The sequence below is a fragment of the Schistocerca nitens genome, chromosome 1, assembly GCF_023898315.1.
Source record: "Schistocerca nitens isolate TAMUIC-IGC-003100 chromosome 1, iqSchNite1.1, whole genome shotgun sequence".
Classification (NCBI taxonomy): Eukaryota; Metazoa; Arthropoda; class Insecta; order Orthoptera; family Acrididae; genus Schistocerca; species Schistocerca nitens.
The window spans coordinates 69687001-69714560 of NC_064614.1; positions in this window are offsets into that span (position 1 = coordinate 69687001).

Genomic DNA, 27560 nt, shown 5'->3' on the forward strand with positions numbered 1-27560 from the left:
CACGTGCACCTTCCGCCGACCACTGGCGACAACATCGATGTACTGTGGAGACCTCACGCCCCACGTGTTGAGCAATTCGGCGGTACGTCCACCCGGCCTCCCGCATGCCCACTATACGCCCTCGCTCAAAGTCCGTCAACTGCACATACGGTTCACGTCCACGCTGTCGCGGCATGCTACCAGTGTTAAAGACTGCGATGGAGCTCCGTATGCCACGGCAAACTGGCTGACACTGACGGCGGCGGTGCACAAATGCTGCGCAGCTAGCGCCATTCGACGGCCAACACCGCGGTTCCTGGTGTGTCCGCTGTGCCGTGCGTGTGATCATTGCTTGTACAGCCCTCTCGCAGTGTCCGGAGCAAGTATGGTGGGTCTGACACACCGGTGTCAATGTGTTCTTTTTTCCATTTCCAGGAGTGTAAGTTGAACGACACGTTGTGATATGATACGCGATTGTCAAACAATGATTGGTTTCTGTCCCATCTACAGGGTGATACAAAAAGGTACGGCCAAACTTTCAGGAAACATTCCTCACACACAAAGAAAGAAAATATGTTATGAGGACATGTGTCCGCAAACGCTTACTTTCCATGTTAGAGCTCTTTTTATTACTTCTCTTCAAATCACATTAATCATGGAATGGAAACACACAGCAACAGAACGTACCAGCGTGACTTCAAACACTTTGTTGCAGGAAATGTTCCAAATGTCCTTCGTTAGCAAGGATACATGCATCCACCCTCCGTCGCATGGAATCCCTGATGCGCTGATGCAGCCCTGGAGAATGGCGTATTGTATCACAGCCGTCCACAATACGAGCACAAAGAGTCTCTACATTTGGTACTGGGGTTGCGTAGACAAGAGCTTTCAAATGCCCCCATAAATGAAAGTCAAGAGGGTTGAGGTCAGGAGAGCGTGGAGGCCATGGAATTGGTCCGCCTCTACCAATCCATCGGTCACCGAATCTGTTGTTGAGAAGCGTACGAACACTTCGACTGAAATGTGCAGGAACTCCATCGTGCATGAACCACATGTTGTGTCGTACTTGTAAAGGCACATGTTCTAGCAGCGCAGGTAGAGCATCCCGTATGAAATCTTGATAACGTGCTCCATTGAGCGTAGGTGGAAGACGTACTGACCAAACTAAAATGAACTCTAACATTGAAATTAGGCGTTTCCGAACCCATGTCCACATAACATCTTTTCTTTATTTGTATGTGAGGAATGTTTCCTGAAAGTTTGGCCGTACCTTTTTGTAACACCCTGTATAGTAGCCGTGCTGAGATACCATTGTGGTGGAAAGTGAAGCTGGCGGTGATGGGTCAGGATGTGTGGCAGTTGAAGCATCCCCAACTCTCTTGTGGTTCCCTTTTTACGTACTCCACGTCGACGTCTGCTCGTAGATACGTTCGTCATTAGGTTTTCAGGCTTTACTTCCCGACGTGACAGCGACGACTCTCCGATGAGGTGCGGGCCTTGTGTTTTGCTATTACTGCGAGTCTTGTAAATATCGCTTTTATTTAGTAATTTGCCCGGCTAAAACTCTCCCCTTTTATGATTAAGACAGCCTGTGCCACCTTTCGGAGGGAGTGGGGACGTCAAAGAGTCACAAAAGTTCATATTAAGCAGTCCGTAAAACACGTAAGCCTTCACTTTAGTTAGCGTGTTAGTTAATGCCTACGCTTTCCGCTAGATGGTAACTGACTTACTGCTGAATAGCTTTGGTTCCGTAAAACCTTCACTTATTAGTACTAGGTGAATGAAATAAGTACAGCACTCTTGTATTTCACTTTCACTCGACATTCAAGGATTAAGATGGTGATTTATGATGGTCTATTTAACACTTACAGCACGGTGCCCGTACGCCATACGGGCGCGGCCGTCCTGACGTTGGCGACGGTGCCCGTATACCGTACGGGCGAGCCTTTATTTGGCTACGTAAGCGCGTTTAGCGGGTCTCCGAATCAGTTTCGTCAACTAATGTGGAGGTATTTCATTCTTCTTCCGCAAGAGGCAAGCACTTATCGGCTATCTCATCCTGGGAGCGGTTGTGAGCATTGCGAAGACGAAGTTACCTGCAGTTCATTCACAGGTGTTTACGATCGTGAAAATATCGCGCAGCGAGTTGACGGAGGCAGAGATCTTAGATATTCTTTATGGAGATGCAGGATCCGAAATTGACATTCTGACAAAGAGGATTCGTACTCTCCAGACGAAAGTACAAGTGATGATTCAGATATGTATGTGTCTCAACTGTTTATAAAGTGAAGAGTTCACTACCGCACTTTGTATTGTGAGTAGTGTTCATAACTTCACTTGCATTTAGTACCTTTTAGTACCAATCTTAGCATTACTTTTTTTCTATGCAGGCAATGGTGCAGACCATCAGTCACCATCTGCCTGGTGGTATGTGCTTCACTGAACACAAAGAGCAAGATTGATCGGAACTAGACGATCAGATAGCACTGCCGGATTTCCGGGAAGTAGTCGGCGTAGCATCGCATTTTTCAAATGCCACTGAGGAGCTTCAATATTTTAGTTATTTATTTGATGACGACCTTATTCGGCTCATCAAAAGTGAAACGAATCGGTACGCTGGTAACGTTATTACGGCAATGAAACGCATAGCTAGCCTGAAAATAAACTCTGTTTGGTACAAGTGGTCTGCAGTAAAATTGCAAGGGATTTACTGGTCTCTCAGTATTATTTTGCATATGTGCGTCGTCAAATTGCCGAAAATCTGTGATTATTGGTCAACAGACCCGATTTCGCAGACAGGATTTGCGAGTAAATTGTTTAGTCGCCATCGATTTTGCGCTACATTGTCGATGTTACACTTGAATGACAATGCTACATTCACTAGCAGAGGCGAAGAAAAGCATGACCCACTTAAATTGAGGCCTTTGTTTGATTTTTTTGTGAATAAAAGCAAAATTAGTTTTCGTCCGCGCATGAATCTGACAATAGATGAGGCAATGTGGTGGTAGAACAAGCTTCAGAGTATACATGAAAAACAAATCCAATAAATATGGAATAAAATTGTATGCTCTCTGCGATTCATCAACTGGTTAAATGCTAAACTGTGATGTATATACAGGTTCAGCAGGCAGTGTTGACAATAGTATCGAGGGCCTTGTAAAAAGGTTGTGTTCACAGTATTTTGGCAAAGGACATTGACTTTATATGGATAGGTACTACACCAGTCCATCTCTTTTGGACATGTTCTGGGAAAATAAAGCTCTTGGAGTGGGAACTGTAATGAAAAACAGGAAAGGTTTGCGACGAATATTCAAAACACTAAACTTAAAAAAAAGATCGCTTTTCAAAGGAAACACCATCTCTTTGGCAGTGAACTGGAAGTCAAAACGAGATGTTTTTTTGTCTTTACACAAAGCATAAGTCTACCAGCACTAGTATTCAAGTGAGGGCCAAATAGCAGAAATTGTAAAGCCAGAGGTTATTATTGATTAGAATAAGAATAAACCTGGGGTTGACAGAGCAGATCAGTTCTCCAGTTATTATCCGTTTGCCCGAAAAACTTTGAAGTGGTGGAAAAAGCTGTTTTCCCACTTGTTTATCGTGTCAGCTGTCAACAGTTTTATTTTATAAATGGCTCTGGGCACTATGGGACTTAACATCTGAGGGCATCAGTCCCCTAGAACTTAGAACTACTTAAACCTATCTAACCTAAGGACATAACACACATCCATGCCCGAGGCAGGATTCGAACCTGAGACCGTAGCAGTCGCACGGTTCCGGACTCAGCACCTAGAACCGCTCGGCCACCGCGGCCGGCTTTTATTTTATATAAAGAGAAGGCTACGAAGAATGTATCCCTAGTAGACTTTATTCACAAAGTGGGGAAGAAACTGTCTGAGAAGGGCGGCAATATTATTCAGCAACAAGCAGCTTCATCCTCACAAATTGAGAGGACATTCGCAAGGCACTTTCCAGAGAAGATCCCACCCACTGCAAACAAGGTGAATGCTGCTAGGTATTGCAAAGTATGTTCAGACAGAGGGTAGGAAGAGACGGGTAAGCGCATCAGGAAGGAAAGTAGATAGTGGTGCAAGGACTGTGGAGTTGGCCTTGGCGTCCCACAATGTTTCCCCGATTTTCACACAAAGGCTAGTTACATCTGAACTATTAAAATACTCTAGTTTACAGGTACCTGCAGTTAGAAAGTCCAGTGACATTTTGTTTTAAATTTAGATACAGTAATAATTGCATTACTCAAGAGAGAGATCATGTAAAACTTTTTTATTCACGACATTTTTGTGTTCTCTTTTTTTAATTATAACACCCATTTGTATTTTATATTGTAAAATAAACTCACATTCATGTAAAGCTCTTACTGTTACCTTTGAAATGATGCAAGAACCATATTCCTATCGTTTTCCTGTACCTTGCAATCTAATTTCAAACATCCATTAAATATGCCGGTTCACAGCCAAGTGCCGGGTGTACAGAGGGCAGTGTTGAAAGTGTTAAAAGGTTCCTAGCCTGAAGGAATCTAAATAGTCCGCAAATGCCGATATGCACGCACTCTACGTCCAGATTCGCAACTAACGGCACACGACACTTTCAAAAGTCCACACTTTAATATCTGAATACCGGTACCTTTGAATTCACTCGTATCAGCAGATAATTTGAGTTTCTGTCGTCTATATGTCCGTAAAGTTCCAATCCAGCACTATAGTCCTAAAATCCCCTTAATACTCCGTTGCTACCAACAGTCAGAGATCGTTCACTACATCATTTTTAATCTTCGTAATATTCTAACAGTTTATTGTGAATCGTAACACGATAAAGTTCAATCTAATTATTGTCTCGCTGACTGACACGGGTTCCCCGCCCTTTAACGAAACAATCAAGGAAAAAAAGCGGCAATAATGACGATCAGGCCTTTTTATAGGTTTTTCATCACAAGATTTTAACGTCACTGCCATCTCCATGACGGAGCTTCCGTGGCTTTGCTGTATTTAGACGTTAAATACTTGCTGATATACTATAATTTTGATCTGCAATTACCGAACTCTGATTCTACACGATTTTCCCTTCTAAAAATTCTATTCTTAATTTTAAATTATTCCTTCTATAGCTTTTATCACTGTAAACTGAACTGAGGTGTTACACAGTTCATCTCCCAGGACTTAGCTGTAGTGGAGTACGGGCGGGTGTCTGGCGATGAGCCTTAAGGGGAGGTTTACTATCTTTTGGTTCCAAAAATCGACCTTTTTAAATTGAATTTTTGGATCCATAAAAGTGTTTAGAATCCACCACTGAAACGTTTTTTTCCGAATACGGAACGGAAATGTTTGTTACTCGCGATTGAACAAAAAAAATGCACCTGCCTGAAATCGGCCTTTCTCGCGCACCAGATTTTTTTTTCTTTCAGAGGACGAGTTATTGTACCGATTCTTGGGAGAAAAAACACAAAATTCAAATGAAAGTTTGAACGCGTGTCTTTGGAAGATATCCTCCAAGCATTTGCATTCTGGTGCGAAGACTGTGGAGACTGCGAGTTTTCTGGCAGTGAGCAGCTTCAGCAAAGGGTATCCAGAAATTATGAAGACAGTGACAACGATGGACGTCACCCTGGGACTCTATTCGACACAGTTTGCCAAGCATTCGGACGACCACCGGATTCAAGCGGCAGAAAAACCGCTTGTCACCAGTCGTACGAGTGGCTCTGGAGCAGCGCAGGCTGGTCCAGATCGAGAGGAACGCCCTCTATGAGGATGAGGAAGGACTAGTTTACGGGCCTGGAATAGCAGATTGAACGTACGTTGCAAATATATTGCATTTATATGTAGTCAAAACTTCAAACACGTTTTTCTCGAAATGACTTTTTTTTTTATCGCGCGGTTCGTTCCGACGGTATTTCCACCTTTGCTCTTCGACATTTTTGATCGAAAAAATTCTAGTGTGTAGAGGAAATATCAATAAACATTTTGACCATATTTGACATTGTTATCTATATCACCTCCCGAGAAAAAATTCTCGAAGAACATGCTTTTTTGGAGCAAAAATAGTAAACCTCCCCTTAATGGACACGATGTTGGTTGAATTAGCCTTTCAGTCAATAATAATTAAATTCATTTTTAATACACACTGACGAGAAAAAACCGCAAACTCAAAAGATAATTAATTTAGAGTAATGAAATTTGGGGAAAATATTTGTCTAGGTTAAGTATTTAAATGATTAACATTGCAAGAGTTTAATGTAAACGCGGGATAAGCCACTGAAAATACGAAATGCTGGTACATTAATAACCGCCAGAATGTTAAATGCAAGCCTGTAAACGTCCATGTGTTGTACCGTACAGATATCGGATCTCAGTTTGTGAGATGGTTCAAATGGTTCAAATGGCTCTGAGCACTATGCGACTTAACTACTGAGGTCATCAGTCGCCTAGAACTTAGAACTAATTAAACCTAACTAACCTAAGGACATCACACACATCCATGCCCGAGGCAGGATTCGAACCTGCGACCGTAGCGGTCACGCGGTTCGAGACTGAAGCGCCTTTAACCGCACGGCCACACCGGCCGGCGTTTGTGAGATGGTTCCACGTCTGTAGCAGTTGGTTGGTCATTATAGGGACGGTTAATGCTGGTAGTGACAGAATTGTCGTCCGATGATGTCCCATATGAGCTCAATTGAAGACAGATCTGGTGATCGAGCAGGCGAAGGAAACTTGTCGACACTCTCTACAGAGCATGTTGGGTTACGACAGCCGTATGTGGGCGAGCGTTATCCTGTTGGAAAATACCCCTAGGAATGCTGTTCATGAATGGCAGCAAATTTACGTCGAATCACCAGATCGATCTACAAATTTTCGTCCCTGTTTTCACACGATATTTCACTTCAGATGATAACTCCAGTTGTAGGTCCAATGCGTCTAGCACGCGCTGTGGCCAAGCGGTTCTAGGCGCTTCAGTCCCTAACCACGCGGCTGCTAGGGTCGCAGGTTCGAATCCTGCCTCTGACAAGGATGTGGGTGATGTCCTTAGGTTAGTTAGGTTTAAGTAGTTCTAAGTCTAGGGGATTGATGACCTCGGAAGTTAAGTCTCATAGTGCTCAGATCCATTTGAACCAATTTTTGAACCATAATGGCTGTACTAGCGCCAGTCTTGTGCGACTGGTGAGAAATTTTAGTAGACACCATCGTTCACATGTAGGAGCACGCCTTACAACTTTCCGTTACATCTCACAACTCCTTGTCGGTGCTGCTACTTTTTTTTTCGTCAGTGTACTTCATACAGGTCAGATTCCAGAACATTTTTCCACATAAGCGGCTTGACAATTGGCGCTCACCCCTCCCCCGTTTCCCTTGCACACTTTCACCTGTACCACTTTTCGACGCTACTTGTGATCTGCACTGTATACATATCTTGCACTTCGGTGCCATTGGACGTTCCTCTGAGCAGGGCGCCCTTAGCAGCCGCTACTAACTGCGTTAAGTCCTGTATGTAATACATATTTCGCGCCTCTGCCACCCATCTCACATTGGCGCCCCCAAGCGGCGGCTGGAGTTGTTTCGCCTTAAACCGGCCTGATGTTATAAACGGGAAATAGAGTAAGTACGTATTGGTTGCGATGGTAAAGGGAGATCGTAGGTAAGATATGAAGATGCAGCCGTCGCATGCAATTAGTGTTGTGAATAAACGAGAAGAGTTAGTCAGCTGTATCTAGCAACAAGGAAGAGTAGTAACCCAGAAACAGCCAAATATTATAAAAACTACTGTGTTACATTAAGAAAGGTTCTTAAAAAGTCCAGAAGCATGTGCTTCATGTCTGAGATTAATACCTCTGATAAAAAAAATTAAAATAATTTGGAATATTATAACAAGAGAGACAGGACAACCAAGAGTACAGGATGAGGGCATTAGGATGAAAGCGAATGGAAACTTGACAAACAACAAGCCAGAAGTCGAAAACATTTCGAATAATCATTTTTGAAATGTTGTAGAGAAAATAGTATCTAAATGTTCATTAGAAGAAACAAGGCAGTTAATGGAAGAGGCCTTACCACACCATTTGATACAATTGAAATGCCACCCACCTCTCCTTCTCAAATTAGGAAGATAATAAACTCTCTTAAGAATATAAGTTCACATGGAATTGATGGCATTTCCAGCAGGATAATAAAAGCTTGTTCCCAAGAGATAAGTGGGATTCTTAACCACATATGTAATAGCTCTCTGAAGCAGGGAATTTTCCCAGATAGACTGAAGTATGCCATTGTTAAACCACTGCATAAAAAAGGGGATACGTCTCATGTCAATCTCTCTTCTGACTGCCTTATGCAAAATTCTCGAAAAAGTAATTTATTGTTGAGTAGCTTCACACATCTGTAAAAATAAAGTTTTAACAAAATGTCAGTTTGGTTCGCAGAAAGGTTTTTCAACGGAAAATGCTATACATACTTTCACTAGTAAACATTAAATGCTCTGAGTAACCGAAAGTCAGCTTTTGATTGTGTAAATAATGGAATACTTCTAGATAAGCTTAAGTACTGTGGTATGAATGGGACGGTGCTAAAATGGTTTAAATCATACCTAACTGGAAGAGTGCAGAAACTTGAAATAAGCACTTCACATAATATGCGAAAAACTGGTGATTTCTCAAACTGGGGAACAATGAAGAATGCGGTGCCGCAAGGTTCGGTCTTGGGTCCTCTGCTGTTCTTAATATATATATTAATGACTTGCCATTCTATATTCACGAAGATGCAAAGCTGGTACTTTTTGCCGATGACACAAGTGTAGCTATCACACCCAACAGACAAGAATTAACTAGTGAAATTGTAAACGATGTTTTCCAGGAAATCATTAAGTGGTCCTCAGGAAATTGGCTCTCATTTAACTTTGACAAAATACAGTACATACAGTTCCACACAGTAAATGGAACGACACCATTAATAAATTTAGACTTCGATCAGAAATCGGTAGGTAAGGTAGAATATTAATAATTTCTAGTGTATGCCTTGATGAGGGGTTGAACTGGAAAAAACACACTGAAGATCTGCTGAAACGTTTGAGTTCAGCTACTTATGGTATTAGGGTCATTGCAAATTTTGGCGATATACATCTCAGTAAATTAGCTTACCACGCCTGTTTTCGTTCTCTGCTTTCGTATGGCATCATATTCTGGGGTAACCCATCATTGAGTAAAAGAGTGTTCATTCAAATGGTTCAAATGGCTCTGAGTACTATGGGACTTAACTTCTAAGGTCATCAGTCCCCTAGAACTTAGAACTACTTAAACCTAACTAACCTAAGGACATCACACACATCCATGCCCGAGGCAGGATTCGAACCTGCGACCGTAGCGGTCGCGCGGTTCCAGACTGTAGCGCCTTTAACCGCTTGGCCACCACGGCCGGCGAGTGTTCATTGAACAAAAGCGTGTAATCAGAATAATTGCTGCAGCTCATCCAAGATTATTCTGCATACACTTATTTAAAGAGCTAGAGATCTTCACTGTAGCCTCACAATATATGTATTCACTTATTAAATTCGTTATTAACAATCCGAACGAATTCAAAAGTAATAACAGTGTATATGGCTACAACACTAGGACAAAGGATGATCTTCACTACTCACGGTTAATTCTAACTTTGCCTCAGAAGGGGGTAAATTACGCTGCCACAAAAGTCTGGTCTCTTACCTAATAACATCAGAGGTCTGACAGATAGCCATATAGCATTTAAAAGGAAATTAAAAGAATTTCTTAATGGCAACTCCATCTACTCATTATATGAATTTTTGGACATAGTAAGTGTGTAATTTCCCCAAACCCCACAAAAAAATTAAAAATATTAAGTGTCAAGTAATAATTTGTGTAATTTAGTATCTTGTATAGACACCTTTTGTTAACCTCACACGTTCCACATCATTACGAAGTGTCGTATTCATGATCTACGGTACAGGTACTAATCTTCTCTTAATCGCAAGAACATGTCTGTGTGCCCACTATTCGTCTGCCTGAAAATACCGGGAAGGGAGCAGCGTACTGTCTACCACAATGGACTCACATTCGGGCGGATTCCGCTTCATAATGCCGCTCCGCCACGCAGACCTATGTTTTATAATGTTTCTGTTTTATCTTGGGTATTAATAAACCGCTTCAACTATATTTAGTCCTTTATTTTTAGATCACTATCTGTTTCGTGGCACTAAAAGCCAGATAGATCTTCAGGTGAACATGTAACTAACAGGTCAGAGCTAAAAGTCTCGTAACTCTGTAGTCAACATTAGTTCTGCGTCAGAACTAAACAACGCTAAAAGGCCGTACATCATGGAATAAAACAGCCGGATTCCAATTCTATACCATAGTGGATTGGAGTCCTGCTGTTTTATTCCATGACGTACGACCTTTCAGCGGTTGTTAGTTCTCACGCACAACTAATGTTGGATACAGAGTTACAAGCTTTCTGGTTCTAATGTGTTAGTTATATGTGCTTCGGAGTATGTGGCTTTTTGTGCCACGAAAACGGTAGTCATCTAAAAATAAAAGACTAAATATAGCTGAAGCGGTTTATTAATACCCAACATGATTACTCATAGCTGTAGTTCCCTACTTAGACGTACATCTGCAGTTTCTATTTTATTTACTCATTAAGTGTTTGATTCCCTCTGGTATCGGATATTTCATATAATGTATTCTACTTGATTACTTCCACATAGACTATTCAATTTTAGATCCTTCTGTAACACGATATCTCAACCGCATCGATCCTTTTCCGATATTGCCACAGTCCTAATTACTTTCGATACAACGCTGTCTTCCCAACGGACTTTTTCAGAAATTTCTTTTTCAAATAAAGGCTTATGTTTGATAGTATTAATCTTCGTTTAGCTATTTGTGTTTGCTGGTCTGCTTCTTATATTTCCCTTGTTTCCAACGTACCTGAGTTTCTTAACTTCGTCTCGTTCGTTACCACCAATTCTGGCATTAAGCTTATCGCTAATTTCATATCTGCTACACCCCACTACTTTAATTTTTATTTGAATCACTCTCAGTCGATGATCTGGGCTCATTTCACTTTGTAGTCCACTGAACACATCACGTAATTGTTCCTTACTTTCATCGGAGCTATGTATGTCTTTGGTGAATCTTATATCCTCTGACCTTGAATTTTAATCCCACTCTAGAACAATTATTTTATTCTTAACTCCGTATGAACCTCAGCTGAATATTCTCTTTAAAAAGGCCAACACTGAACTATGTCCCATCAATTATAGTGTGTTCGCTGCGTAATGACTACTAGTTTTACAGTATGCTACGCGCTAATTTTCTATTCGACCATGAACAATAACAGTTCGTTTGAATAAATTATAATATATTGTCCTTCATATACTGCTAAAATTGTAGTTCGTTGAATTGGGAAAATTTCCAGTGACCACTGCCGATTGAAGGGCCCTGAAGCCTCTCCTTCCGACCATCACGTTAGCTTGGCTGCAACTGCGGCCACAGCACACGGCCATAAAATTTGACACGAACTCTGCACTGGGTAACTACATGCATGCTGCACGCAGGACATAGGTAGCTCGCCGCTTCATATGCATATGTCGCGTTCTGCAGGCAGTTATACGTATGCGGTACCGCCAAGGGGACGCACACGGAGCGAGCGGGCTCGACGAGCGTACTGACATTTATTAAATAACCTAACTCGTCCCTGTAATTATGTAAATGTGTTCATTAAAGGCCCCGCCACCGGCGGCCTGTTATTAAAAGCGACCCTCAGTAAATCACCCTCGTGCAGCCGGGCCTCAGCCCCGCCGTACCTGCTTCTCTCAGGTGTAATGTTACGCCAATGACGTCACAGAAGGCGGCCCACCGCCGCAGGACAGATGGTAAAAATCCACTGAATAGGGAAATGGTCCTCTCAAACTTCTCATATAACATATGACTTTGAGGACCCACTACACCCTTAGAAACCTTTTACGTTTAAAAATAATTTGAATCGCATTTGGCAGAGAACTAAAAGAACAAAGTCAAAACTAAGCCTAAGGAAGAGACGACATTCTGCCAAAACTATAGCACTGGGAGACCAGACCATGACAAAACTCTTCCATAAGGTGTGCGTGATGTATGAGACGAGCGACATTCCCTCAGACTTTTAGAAGATTGTAATAATACGATTTCCAAAGAAAGGAGTTGCTAACAAGTATGAATATTATCGAATTGTCAGTTTATCAGCTCATGTTTACAAAATAGTAACAAGTGCACTTTACAGATGAATGGAAAAACAGGTACGAGGGTAAGCTCAAAATTAAGGTCTCCTATTGTTTTTATAATTACATAGACCTGTTTATTTCTACAATGGTTTACATCAGTTTACAACTTGAACATTTAGCTACTTTTCGACATAATCACTGTTTCTGTCGATGCATTTTTGTAGATGCTGTGACAGTTTTTGTATGCCAATGTCGTACCAGTTCGCTGCCATCCTGTTCAGAAAGTTATGAACCTCTTCTTTCACCTCGTCGTTGGAGGACCACGATTAACGCTGACAGGTACTGTGAGACTCAAATGGGCAATTCAGAACCGGAGAAGAGGAATGTTGAGCAGGGGCGTACACACTCTCCAAGACAACGTTCACCCGCACATCGCTCGGCAAACAGTTGTCCTTCTGCAACAGTTATAGTGGAACATAATCATCTCTCCACCCTATAGTCCTCACTTGGTGCCCAGTGACTATCAACTGTTCCCTACGTTACAAGAACATTTGGCCGGGAAGCGATTCAGCTCCGACGACGAGGTGAAAGAAGAGGTTCATAGCTTTCTGAACAGCACGGCGGCGAGCTGGTATGACATGGGCATACAAAAACTGCCACAGCGTCTGCAAAAATGCATCGACATAAATGGTGATCATGTCGAAAAATAGCTAATTGTTCAAGCTGTAAATTGATGTAAACCATCGTGCAAATAAACAGGTCTATGTACTTATCAAAAAATAGGAGACCTTACTCTTGGGATTACCCTCGTAGAAGCTGACCTCGAGGAAGATCAGTTTGGATTCTGGACCCATGTAGGAACACGCGAGATAATATTGAACCTACGACTGACCTTAGAAGATAGGGTAAGGAAAGGCAAACCTACGTTTAAAGCATTTGCAGACTTAGGGGAAGTTTATGACAGTGTTGACTGGAATATGCTCTTTGAAATTCTGAAGCTAGCAGGGGTAAAATACAGGGAGCGAAAGGTTATTTACTACTTTTACAGATACCTGACGACTGTTATGTAGAGGGGTACGCAAGGGAAGGAGTTGATGCGAAGGAAGTGACAATGGGTTGTAGCCTATCTCCGATGTTATTTAATATGTACACTGAGCAAGCAGTAAACGAAACCGAAGAAACATTTTTAAGTCGGAATTAAATTTCAGAAAGGAGGAATAAAACTTTGAGTTTTGCGGATGATTTTGTCACAGACAGCAGAGGAATTGGATGAACAGTTGAACGGAATGGACAGTCTTTTACAAAGAGGATATAAGATGAACATCATAAAAGCAAGTCAAGAATAGTGGAAAGTAGTCGTAATCAATCAGCCAATGCTTAGGTGGTTAGCATAGGAAACGATTCGCTTAAAGTCGTAGATGAGTTTTTGATATTTCGGCAGAAAATTAACTGATGATGGCCGAAATAGAGAGGATAGAAAATGTAAACTGGCAATCGTAAAAAAAAGCGTTTCTGAAGAAAAGAAATTTGTTAAAATCGAATATAGACTTCATTGTTAGAAAATATTCCCCCTGTGTGGGATTTAAAAATCGTAGAGGGACACCAAGTGATGAATGTAAGGATATTGATGTATCTTACATTATCTATTTCGAGAGGAAGAGGCTTGCACTGAACAGAGCAGAATGGAGAGCTACATCAAACCATTCTTAGTATTTGTACATCTTTTATTGCTTATAAGACTGGTTTATTTAACGTGGTATCATATTATGTTTTTGCTTGTCTTACATTCTTAGGAGTAATACCGATGCCCAGAGGAAGCGTCCATGTAACCTGCCATTTATGTGGCCTTTCTGATGCGAGATGCGACGACAGCTGTAGGACCCCAACAACGAGAAACGAAGGGTCCTTTCTGGTCAGCAACTTCCATCTCTGTGCCGGTTCATTGTATAGCCTGATAATGTGCACTGAGATGACGAAAGTCATGGGATACCTCATAATATCGTTTGCATGGGGGCTTAATTAAATGTAATGGAAATAATTTTAATTTTCAGTCGCTGTACTGTCCGATTACGCAAGTCTCGTAAACGGTTGGCCCTGACTATTATTATTACGCAATCTGACTGCTTAGAACAATAACAAAGAATGAAATGGAAATTTTCATTAACACAGTTAATTAATTAAGTCCCCAGCAACTATAAAACCTACGAAACCAAAGCACAAGTGTAACTGTTCTGTGTGTGGAAGTATGACTCAACGTACACATCTGGCACGGTTCTTCTTCAAAAGACAAGAATTTCAAATACCATTTATACTGAATTAATTAAAGAAAATACGAATACCATAATTACTCAAGAGAACCACAATTACACTCTAATCCAAGAACACAAGCCAGATGCTTGTTGACTGAACCTGTTATGACACGTTATTTAAAACATACAAATAATGAAAAATAAATCAAGTTTCGTTACCGACTTTGCATGTACCCAAGAATTTGTTGGAAGTAGCCTGCGGAAGCATTCAGCCTTGCTACCACTAAAGCCGTCCCTAATTGCGTAAGTATTGCCGGTACATGATTTGTGCACGAACTGAGCCCTCGATTATGACCCATGAAAGCTCAATGGAATTCGTGCCGGGGGATCTGGACGGCCAAATCAATCGCTCGAATAGTCCAAAATGTTATTAAAACCAATCGTTAACAGTTGTGGCCCGGTGATACGACATCTTTGTTTGGGAACATAAGATCCATGAATGGCTGAAAATGTCATCGAAGTAGCCGAACATAACCATTTCCAGTTCGGTTCATATTGAGAGAACCCAATCTATTCCACTTAAACACAGCCTACACCATTAAGGAGCCACCACAAGCTCACACATTACTGTGTTGACTACTAGAGTCCACGGAATTGTGGGGTCTGCGCCACATTCGAATTCCACCATCAGCTCTTACCTACTTAAACAGGATCAGGCCACGATTTTCGAGCCGTAGAGGGTCCATCCGATGTGGTCACGAGCCCAAGAGTGATGCTGCAGGCGATGTCGTGCTGTTGGAAAGGCGCTCACGTCGGTCATCAGTTGCCATAGCCCAGAAACGCCAAATTTCGCCACACTGTCCTAACGGATACGTTCGTCGTAAGTCCCACATTGATTTCTGCGGTTATGTCAGTGTTTCTTGTCTGTCAGCACTGACAACTCTATGCAAACGCTGCTGCTTTCGGTTGTTAAGTGAAGGCCGTCGGCCACTGTCCGTGGTGAAAAGAAGTCCTTGAAATTTAGCATTCTCGGCACACACTTGACACCGTGGATCTCGGAATATTGAATTCTCCAACGATTTCTGAAATGCAGTGCCCTTGCGTCTAGCTCCGACCACCATAACGCGTTCAGAGCCTTTTAATTCCCGTCGTTGGGCCATAATCATGTCGGAAACTTTTTCAGATTACTTACCTGAGTACAAATGACAGCTCTCCTAATGCACTGTACTTTTGTATTTATGGACGTGTTACTACCGCCATCTGTATTAGTGTATATCTGTGGGCCATGACTTGCCTCCTCAATGTATGTTTATCGGAGTCTGGTCTGCCTTGGTGAGGGAGGACAGGGAGATTCCGTTAGTTTTCGTGGGACAATAGCGGGATGCAGACACTGAAAAGACTGTAGGAACGCCGAAGTGCACGTTCCTGTACGGCTTAAGTCATGGACCGATAAAAGAATATATCTTCCAGTCAAATTTTAGAAGAGGCGTTGCATTGGCTCTCCAGGTTCCTCATGAGTGGCTTCCACAAGCTTTCGGTAGATTTCTCTCGGCAGAAGGGCACCAACTTAGGTCTAATCTTACGCGCTCCTCTCGGGGGCTGAGTGGCTTGTACCGCCTCCCAGGAATGCGTGACATAGGACTGATCGATGAAGTTTGTGGAAAAAGTGGCAGGAATGTATCGTGTTGGCCGCTGAAGTGCTGGCACGTAGCTTTGGGGGTGCGAGGGGGATAATCGTGAAAGCTCTGGGGGCACTGAAAGGGCACTCACATATATATTTAATTACATGAAGTTCAGTCAGGTGGCACTGGGAAGTTACACAGATCAGAACAATATTATCACTGCTGGGTATGGTCAGATAAAAGCTGGGACTAACTTTGCGTAAATTCAGTGTTGAAGTTCTTTGAACGCTCCTCAAATTAGTTTCTTGTCGGAAGCAGTACATGAGACACGGAAGACAGGAGCGGTTACTGCAGTACGGAGCTGCTCTAACCTGTACTCTGAAATGTTAAGAAACAGGTAACTGTAAGCGAGGTTAGCGATGAGTTGTTGATCCATGAGGAAACTGAAAGCAGTATTTCATCCTCCCTCTTTTTGGAGTAACGTTAAATAATGTGACAACTAGAACCATTGTTTCATTTCTCGTGAGCGTCCGGTTTGTTCTTTCAGGAAGACTTGGTTCCGAAATGGTCCATTCTGTTATTAGTTATCGGAGATTTAATATGAGGAACTCCAACTTGTATCCCGTACATTCTCGGTAGCTTTCTTTGCTGAACTGACAGAATCCGCTTTTGTTTCCCATAGACCCCGTGAACGGAGCAAGTCTCAAGTATGTACGATTAACGTCCTCTCTAATGTAGTATTCGTTTCCTCACCGGACAGAGTACGTCCCACGCTGATCCCTCTCTCACTTACTTTTCACTTGGTTGCCAATACGTACGGGACAATTAGATAGAAAAGTTTGAATTCTTTTGCTGTGAAATTATTTGTCAATTGGTTAAGAGAATCTTAATAAATGTCGCAGTTTCCAATGATTCTTTAAAATTACTAGTTTCCCTGTACCACCTAGTCGGTAGTACAAATCCGGAAAGTTGTATGTGCATACCAGAATCTAGTAGTCATCATCCTAAGGCTGTACTGTGTTAGCGGTATCTTGTGTTCCGGCAGATTAACATCTCTGTCTTAAATTCAGGGCTTAAATGATCCATTTTTCTCTGGTCATAACCCGGTACTGCCATTGCACTTACGAATGGCGAACGATTAAAAGCGTAACAATAAAGTTTGGATCGTCTGACGAGGGAAAACCCTGATACATAAGCCAGGAAAGATCAGCTGTTAACTGTTCATAAATTTGGCCAATTATAATCCTGTCTCCAGCGATTTGTACTACCACTCACCATCGTAAATCAAAAAGCACGTTTCAGATTAATAACCCACTCACATTCGCGGTAACAGCAGTTGCGTATTAAAAGAAGTAATTAGGAATGCTTGCTGTGAGGAATTACTATGCACAAAATATACATACTACAAAAAAAGTTTTCCATCACCTTGGTTCCGAGAGTTCCGGAACCTGTACAGAAAACTGGAATAGAGATCAACATAAACATCATTTCCGCCCTTTTCATTGCTCATGAAAACCATACATTGCATGTTGTACAACCATACAGCGAGACCTTCAGAGGTTGTCGTCCAGATTGCTGTATACACCGGTACCTCAAATACCCAGTAGCACGACCTCTTGCATTGATGCATGTCTGTATTCGCCGTGGCATACTATCCACAAATTCATCAAGGCACTGCTAGTCCAGATTGTCCCACTCCTCAATGGGGATTCGGCGGAGATCCCTCAGAGTAGTTGGTCGGTCTGCCGGCCGCGGTGGTCTAGCGGTTATGGCGCTGCAGTCCGGCACCGCGGGACTGCTACGGTCGCAGGTTCGAATCCTGCCTCGGGCATGGGTGTGTGTGATGTCCTTAGGTTAGTTAGGTTTAAGTAGTTCTAAGTTCTAGGGGACTTATGACCTAAGCTGTTGAGTCCCATAGTGCTCAGAGCCATTTAGTTGGTCGGTCACGTTGCCCATAAACAGCCCTTTTCAATCTATTCCAGGCATGTTCTACACGGTTCATGACTGGAGAACATGCTGGACACACTAGTCGAGCGATGTAGTTATCCTGAAGGAAGTCATTCGCAAGATGTGCTCGATAGGACGCGAATTCTCGTCCATGAAGATGAATGCCTCGCCAATATGCTGCCGATATGAGTGCACTATCGGTCGGAGGATGACATTCACGTATCGTACAGCCGTTACGGGGCTTTCCATGATCACCAGCTGCGTACGTCGGCCCCACATAATGCAATCGCAAAACAGCAGGGAACATCCACCTTGCTGCACTCGCTAAACAGTGTGTCTAAGGCTTTCAGTCTGACCGGGTTGCCTCCAAACACGTCTCCGACCATTGTCTGGTTGAAGGCGTATGCGACACTCATCGGTGAAGAGACCGTAATGCCAATCTTGAGCGGTCCATTCGGCATGTTGTTGGGCCCATCTGTACAGCGCTGCTGGGTGTCGTGGTTTCAAAGACGAACCTCACCGTAGACGTCGGGAGCGAAGTTGCTCATCATGCAGCGTATTCCGCACAGTATGAGTCGGAACACGACGTACTGTGGCTGCACGAAAAGGATTATTCAACATGGTGGCGTTGCTGTCAGGATTCCAAAGAGCCATAGTCCGTAGGTAGTGGACATCCACTGCAGTAGTCACCCTTGGGCGGCCTGAGCGCGGCTTCTATACTTTCCTAGTCTAAACTTTGTATCGTAAATATTTCATTTCCATACATGGTTGCACTTCATACAAATACTCTCTGAAAGGTCCTCCTGCCACTTAAATCTACACCCGATGTTAAGAAAGTTTTTTCAGAAACTTTATTTAATATCCACCCTACTTCGGACAACATCAGTTATTTTGCTTCCCAAATTAAAAAAAAATGTATTTAGTACCTCAAATGTCTCATTTTCTTATCTGATTTAATTCGACTACATTCCATTATCCTCGTTTTGCTTTTTTTGACGTTCATCTTAATCCTCCTTTCAAGATACCGACCATTCCGTTCAACTGCCCTTCGAAGTTCTTTGATGTCTCTGACAGAATTATAATATCATAGAAAAGCCTGAAAGTTTTTATTTCTTCACCCTGGACTTCCCTGGAATTCCCACTCCAAATTTTTCTTTTGTTTCCTTTACGGCTTGCTCAGTGTGCACATTGAATAACATCAGGGATAGGCTACAGCCCTGTCTCATTCCGTTCTCTACCACCTCTTCCATTCCGTGCCCCTCGACTCTTATAACTGCCATCCAATTTCTGTACAAATTGTAAATAATGTTATAAATGCCATCTGATCTCTGTACAAATTTTAAATAGTCTTTTGCTCCCTGTATTTTACCCCTGTCACCTTTAGAATTTGAAAGAGACTGTTCCAGTCAACATTGTCAAAAGCTTTCTCTAAGTCTATAAATGCTATAAACGTAGGTTTGCCTTCCCTTAACCCGTCTTCCATGAGACGTCGAAGGGTCAGTATTGCCTCGCGTGCTCCTACATTTCTCCGGAACCCAAACTGATCTCTCCCGAGGTTGGCTTCTACCAGTTTCTCCATTCATATGTAAAGGATTCGGGCTAGTATTTCGCAGTTGTGACTCACTGAACTGATATTTCGGTAATTTTCACGCCTATTGGCACATTCTTTCTTTGGAATTAGGATAATTATATTCTTCTTGATGTCTGAGGGTATTTCGCCTGTCTCATACATCTTGCTCACCAGATGGAAGAGTTTTGTCACAGCTGGCTCTCCCAAGGCTATCAGTAGCCCTAACGGAATGTTGTCTACTCCCGGGAACTTCTTTCGACTTAAATCTCTCAGTGCTTTGTCAAATTCTTCAAGCAATATTCTCTTACATGGTCTTTCCTTCCATTTTGTGATAAGAGTTCTTCATATTTTATGCCTTGGGCATGGATGTGTGTGGCCGAACGGTTCTAGGCGCTTCAGTCTGGAACCGTGCGACCGCTACGGTCGCAGGTTCGAATCCTGCCTCGGGCATGGATGTGTGTGCTGTCCTTAGTTAAGTTTAAGTAGTCCTCGAATTTTAAGTCCCATAGTGCTCAGAGCCATTTGATTTATGCAGGCTCAGCACTGATTATGCACACAGTATATAGGAATGATCAATTTTTTTTTTAATTTTTAATCAGAGTAAGTTGCTGCAAGTGGAACGGGCAGCAATAACATTTATGTTTTCGCTTCTCACATATATTTGGTTTTTCATTTCCAAATGTGTCGCGATTTCCGATACATTGGTTTAGCACGAGCCTAAGAGAACAGATGAAAGTAATGCGAGTCAAACGAGCAGCAACGACGATACACATCTGCGTTGCTGCATCGAAGAAAGCCTTAACATCAGGCTACAGTCTGAAGTGCCACACAGCAAAACAGTTAGATCGGAAGATCCACAGTACTAGCATCACCTTCACTGGGTCGGAACCACCACGCTGGAAAGCCCCACTGAGCCCAGTGAGCGGGGGGATGACAGCCGTTACGAAAAGAGGCAGGCACAGTCTTTACTGGTTAGCTCAGAGACGGAAGGGCACTAGTAAGCTACAGCAGCTTTGAGAGTCCGCTGGTATACAAGGTGTCAGAACAAAAGGCTAGAACGTGCAGTTAACGTACTACACTTTCCCGCCGTGAAAAAGTTCAGAGTTTTTACGTTACTTTTCCATTTTGCATTTTTTAATTCTCTGAATTCGGCCATAAGGCAGTGTCGTTGCTACCACGTATCGATAGGCTGGCCCTTACGATATTTTGTAGTATCAGTCAAGATCTTACGGTGTTTCTCTTTCGATATGTTCGTTTAAATAATGTTTAAGTCATATTTCCGATCGTTCGTGATCTTGATTTTTACATTTAAAGCAATCTTTCCATGTTGACCTTTAACGTAGCGGCAGTGTTCCCTGCTATTCGTGGTATTAAACCAACACAAAGAGTTTCGTCTCTCAAATTAATCATTTCATTAAAGTTCTCTAACATTTAGAGTGATGTCCACACGTAATTTTTCATAATTAGCATCCTTCTTGTTGACTGAGTACACATGGCATTACAATTTGTCTTACGTCACCCATGGTTTTGAAAAGATCTTCCACAGTGTTCTCTTCTTCATTAGATTTGTTTAAAACACTATCAACATTATTTCCCTTCCTTTTTAGTGGGCTTTTTGAGTTCTTCATGGAGTTTATTTTCTTAGGTGAATGTCACATGGCTAGTGGATAGGACGTTACTGTGTTCGTAGCGATTGCATAATATTTTATAATTAGTTTCGCTTTAATAAAATGATAACTTATTTATTCTTTAGGGGATGGTTGGTTGGTTGGTTTGGGGAAGGAGACCAGACAGCGTGGTCATCGGTCTCATCAGATTAGGGAAGGATTGGGAAGGAAGTCGGCCGTGCCCTTTCAGAGGAACCATCCCGGCATTTGCCTGGAGTGATTTAGGGAAATCACGGAAAACCTAAATCAGGATGGCCGGACGCGGGATTGAACCGTCGTCCTCCCGAATGCGAGTCCAGTGTCTAACCACTGCGCCACCCCGCTCGGTTTTAGGGGATGTATTGTTAGGTTGTAGCCGAACTGTTGTGAATGAAATTCATGCGTTTTTTCCGGCTTTCACTTTCTTTGCCCAAGAATAATGCCAGACTTAGGAGATATAAATATAAAAAACTGGCGTATTTTGCTTATTTTCACTCCATTATGTCATGTGGTTTGATATTTTGGGGTATCTCCACAAACAGAGATAAAATGTTTAGAGTACAGAAGCGCATAATAAGAGTAATGAGTAGTGTAAATCCAAAAATATCACGTCGAAACCTATTCAAAGAATTGGGCATATTAACCACAGCTTCTCAGTATATTTATTCCTTAATGAAGTTTGTTGTAAATAATACATCTCTTTTTCCAACTAACTACTTAGTACACAGTATCAATACTAGGAATAACAACAATAAACATAAAGATTTAAAATCACTTACTCTTGCCCAGAAAGGAGTCCAGTATTCAGCAACACATGTTTTCAATAAGTTACCAGCAACCATTAAGAGTTTAGTTTCAGACAAGTCACAATTTAAATATAATTTAAAAGAATTTTTGGTGGCCAACTCCTTCTATTCCATCCATGAGTTTCTCAACAAGTGCAGTAGACCATTTTAATGAAAATGTGTTATACTTTAATTTTTGACAATACTTTGTTGTAACAGCCATGTAACTACCTACTGTGTGAATGATGGATGTATAGAAAGCAGATGTAAGTCTTAAGTCTGTAAATAGTAAAGTTTAATTTTAAATCTTGTACATAATCTGACTGTTCTTAACTGAGGATCACTGAAATGAATAATTTACTTTAATTTTTGACAATACTTGCTTGTAATAGCCAAGAAACTAGCAAATGTCTGAATGATGGATTTAATGAAAGCAGATGTAAATATTAAACCTGTAAATATTAGAAGTTTAAATTTAATTCATGTACATAATTTTAATTTTTATTGACTGACGATCATTTAAATTAATGAAACTCAAGTTTTTCTAATTACATTTTTGTACTGGGTCTATGGAAAGAATAATTAATGTAATCTAATCTAAAAGGTGCTAGTCGATTGGTTGCTGAAATGAAATGTTGTGTGGCTAGGTCCTCTGGTGGTGTAGATCGGTCGCCTCATGGAAGTCTTTTTAATTTACGCTACTTCGGCGACTTGCTCGTCGATCGGGTTGACATTATGGTGACGACGACACAACATCCAATTACTGAGCGGAGAATATCTCCGACCCAGGCGGGAATCGAACGCGGGCTCCTTTACATGGCATTCGGTCACGCTGCACACGTAGCTATCGAGATTAGTTGCTTGTAGCATATCATTAGCTGACCATCAATTGTTAGCTTTATCCTTTCAGTTCGGTTATTATAGCCATTTTCTTGTGATTTCGTCAAAAAACTGAAGAGGAGAATAAGGCAAGTGCCATAAACCGATTTCCCAGAAACTTGGTTCAGTGGAATTGGGGTCGAAATAAGCAAACAATGTTTCGGCTTATCCGTAGATACTCGACAGTTTCTGAAACAACGACGGTTGAAGTTTCCGAGTTATTTTTCCAAGTACTTAATATGCCCCTACCGCGGTAGCCTAAGCCGAAATGGTATTACAGTGGTTAGTGTCGCGGCTTTTTTCATTTTTTTCTTCAATTTTTGCATCCCGTATTCGAAACCTGATTATTACTTTTTTGTTTTTCATTTACTACCTACGTCTGCAGTAGATTACTACACTAATATTTTCCAATGTGTATTGATACAGTGCTGTCCTTATTCGTCTACTAAATGTATGTCAGCTGTACGACATTAAAAAAAAAAATTAGAAAATTATTTTAAAATGTTTTTGGTGAAATTCTTGCAGTGTATGTTGATTCATAATAAACTGCGGTAAAGTGATCCGTTATGCATGCATTGCCTCGAAATTATTGTCACTGAAATTCATACGATGAAATGCCACTGTGGCAAACCGCGTTCAGGTGATGTTCGTGGTGTTTGGAATATCTGTGTTTCGAATTTTTCTACGATCGATATCACCCAAAGGAATGCACCAAATCATTCTGACGAATAAACGTAGGAAAAAAATATAAGAATTAATGTAATAATTATTATGAAGGTGAAATATCAGAAAATAAGAATTTAAAATGATTGTGATGGCTCAACATATCACACATACGTAATACATAATAAATGTGAGAACTTACTGTGAAATTCAGTTGTAATTTTACAATTAATGTAACGTCCTTGTATCTCGTAATTTGATAAGAAACATTCGTGAAATAACATTCTACTGACATGCGTAGATAAATGAAAAAAATAAAAAAAAGTAATCAGTAATCAGGTTTCGAACACGGGGCACGAAATTACGTAGCTGCTACGCTAACCAAACCCCCGTCATTTCTTTTGACAACACCGCGCTGTAAAACGCACAAAAAGTACGTCGAAAACAGTTCGAAAACTTTGACCGTAGATTCGTCAGACGGGACATGTGTCCACTTTTTTTTTTTACTGCTATCCCACTGAGTGAAGTTCCTGGGAAACAGTGTGACGGCACTTGTCGTGTCCTCCCTTTGAGTCACTCAGCGATCGTTTTGTGATCTGTGGTCTCTTGTCAAATGCGTGATTTACTTGTTAAAGCAGTGTAATGAGTGTGAAGTTATAGTGACTGGTAATTCTGTTAGCATGGTTGGCGTACATGTGAATCATTTGAATAAATGTGGAATCAGTTTCACTCCCGTTGTTTTACAGAGAAATTAGTGTTCGCCCTTTCCTTACAATATCTGATAGCAGTGAATCAATTTAATACATACTGGTGTCGGGCCGCTGTTCTTGTGCGACCCGGGAAATACTTTTTTTAACAAACGAAACATGTTCCGTTTCAGCCGCGCTGGCGAGTGGACGCTGCTAAATGCTGCGGTGCACTTCCATGTTTACATCGTTGTACTTGTGCTTCACCGAGTGCTATCTGTCCGTTATCTCCATGTTCATTCATATTCCTTGCGATCTGAAAGCTACTTCTGGTCGTACTGCTGCTAATTGGAACTTCGACTGTTTAACCGAAATTTCGTCGATGGATTAACCATGGCTACAAACCCCTGGAAGAATCAGCCGACATCCCTGGAAATAGATGACTGGATTACACAGGTAACTGGTCTCAGTTCTGATACCGTCCATACCTGGCTAGTGGATCAGGAAAAATACTGTGTTTTTGTCAGGTTATTCAGTGCTGCGACTGTTGATAAAGTGTTACGAAAGTGGGGCTATGAAGTAGATTTTGTGCATAGAAATGATTATACAAGTAAGGTTTCCAACTATAGAGCTGACATTCATTAAAAATCCGTTCGTCTCCTGAATCTTCCCATAGAAATTCATAATGATAAGATCAAGGAAGCACTTTCAGACTACGGGGACGTTAAATCAATTGCAAACGAAAGATTGGCGCTTCGCTTTAAACTGCAGTGTTTCAACGGAGTCCGCTATGTAGAGATGGACGTTAAGACGAATATTCCGTCTCACACAACTGTTTGTGGGTATAAGGCACAAATTGTTATTACAGGTCAGGAAGCTACATGTCATATATGTAACGAAACCGGTCACTTCAGACAGGAATGTCCTCGGCGAACGGTTGTTCTTAAAAGTAATTTGATACAACGTCAGAAGCTTACCTTTACGATAGCAGTAAATTTTCTCCGTTAACAACAAAGGGAAACCCTGTTACCACTACTCGTGGAACTGAAACGAAACCGAAAAAAAATACCTCTGGAGACAACTGATAGTTGTTCCAAGGACGAGTTGTCCTGTCCAACTCCCTCAGTTCGCATGCAAAAACAGTGCGATGAGGAGGCAGAGGAACCGGAAGGCAAAATTCGAATGGAAACTGATGAACAGAAAGATTATACACATACGGTACCAGGAAATGAAAGGGGTGTAGTTAGTATTAATTTGCAAGAAACGACAGGTGATTGCAAAGATCAACAAGCCGGCAGCCGTGGCCGTGCGGTTCTAGAAGCTTCATTCCGGATCCACGCGACTGCTACGGTCGCTGGTTCGAATCCTGTCTCAGGCATGGATGTGTGTGATGTCCTTAGGTTAGTTATGTTTAAGTAGTTCTAAGTTCTAGGGGACTGATGACCTCAGGTGTTAAGTCCCATAGTGCTCAGAGCTATTTGAACCATAGATCACCAGCTATCTGTTAGTAAACAAATTCAGAGAGAGGTTGCACAACTGCTGTCTGCATTTGTTTTCCTCGATCAGGAAGTAGGTGATATTAATAAAAGACGAGGAAGTGGTGGCCAAAATGAAATCACGGTCAACAGCTCAGGGCAGGCGCCGGCAACAGAAATTGCGAAAAAGTCTGCTACTGCTCCATATGAGCTACGAAGTAAAAGACAATAGCAACGAAATGTGAATGTAAATCGTAACCAAGGGAAGGGAAAATCCGGAAATGGCCACCCAAGCCCAAAGAATGTTCGGTACGAAACCGTCCTACGTGAATCACTGGAGGAAAAATTAGAAAGTTTACAAGGAAATAAGTCTGCTTGCGGAACAAGAGAAAACATCAGAAGTATAAAAAACGAGACAGAAACTAATAAACTGGTTGAAGTGTTATTCCATGTTCAGCCTTACGAGAAAACTGTTGTAGCTTAACTGAACCTTGAACCACAGGAGACTAAATTAGTTCATCAAAACAACTTCATAGTGGCAGCATAATGACACAATCGTATTCTGTCACCACTACAAACATAAATAAAATTACGCCCGGTTTGAAATTATCGGCACTTAAGGAAGTTTTGTACGAATCCGCGACTGACATTGCCCTGTTACAACAAGTTCTAATGTCGGATTTAGTAATTCCCGGTAATGTCAGTTACAAAAATGTGTCTCCCGAAACAAGTGTTGGATCAGATGTTTTGGTGGGGAAAGGGATTACAGTAAGTAAGGTGGAAAGACTGGAATCCGGAAGGGGAACAGGACTAAGTATCTATGATGTGACTATCATCAACTTGTATACCCCTTCAGGAAGTTCGCACCGAGCTGACAGGGCACGTTTCTTCAAAGATGACCTGATATACTTGTTAAGGAAAACTCCAAGACAGTTATTACTTGGAAGTGATTTTAATTGTGTTTAAAATCGAAAAGATCAGTCACCTAATTTTAATTTCTTAAGTGAACTAAAACAACTACTTACTGGTTTACAATTAGAAGTTATATGGGAAATCAAATAGTCCTCCATTGTTGAGTTCACTTATGTCACGGCAACATGTCGTAGGAGGAGTGATAGATTATATATCTCTAAAAATCTTGAAACTTCCGTGACAAAAGCAGAAACCATTCCCACGTGCTTTTCCGATCATTCAAGTGTCTTAGCTTGCATAAATCTAATAACACAGCCAGTTCGCAGATTCAAGAATCAGTAGAATTTGTGATGTCCTTAGGTTAGTTAGGTTTAACTAGTTCTAAGTTCTAGGGGACTAATGACCTCAGCAGTTGAGTCCCATAGTGCCCAGAGCCATTTGAACCAGTAGAATTTTAACACTTCCTTGTTAGTAAAACATGATTTAGAAGACCTGATTACAGAAGCATGGGCAGCATGCCTGCGTGCTCGTGGTAGATATGCCTCTCCTATCGACTGGTGGGTTAAAATGGTGAAGCCAAATTTCAGGAAGGTTCTTCTTCAATACAGTGCCCAGAGCGCAAGAGAAATGAAAGGCACTATGGAGTATTACTATTCCGTTTTGAGAGATCTATTTGATCAGGTCTCAGCAGGTTCTTCACTTCGGATAGTAGACATCAAAAAAGTCAAAGCCAAGTTACTTAATATCAAGACAAGTCAAATGGAAGGGTTGAATATAAAATCGAAGGCAAATTCGGTGTCAGAAGATGAAACTACTTCCCTGCATCATATAGTGAAGCATACGAAAAACAGAAGAAGGACTTTTATTGATGAAATTCGAACAAAACACGGTACGATTCTCAGAACGTATCAGGCTATTATGGACGAGATTTATCGCT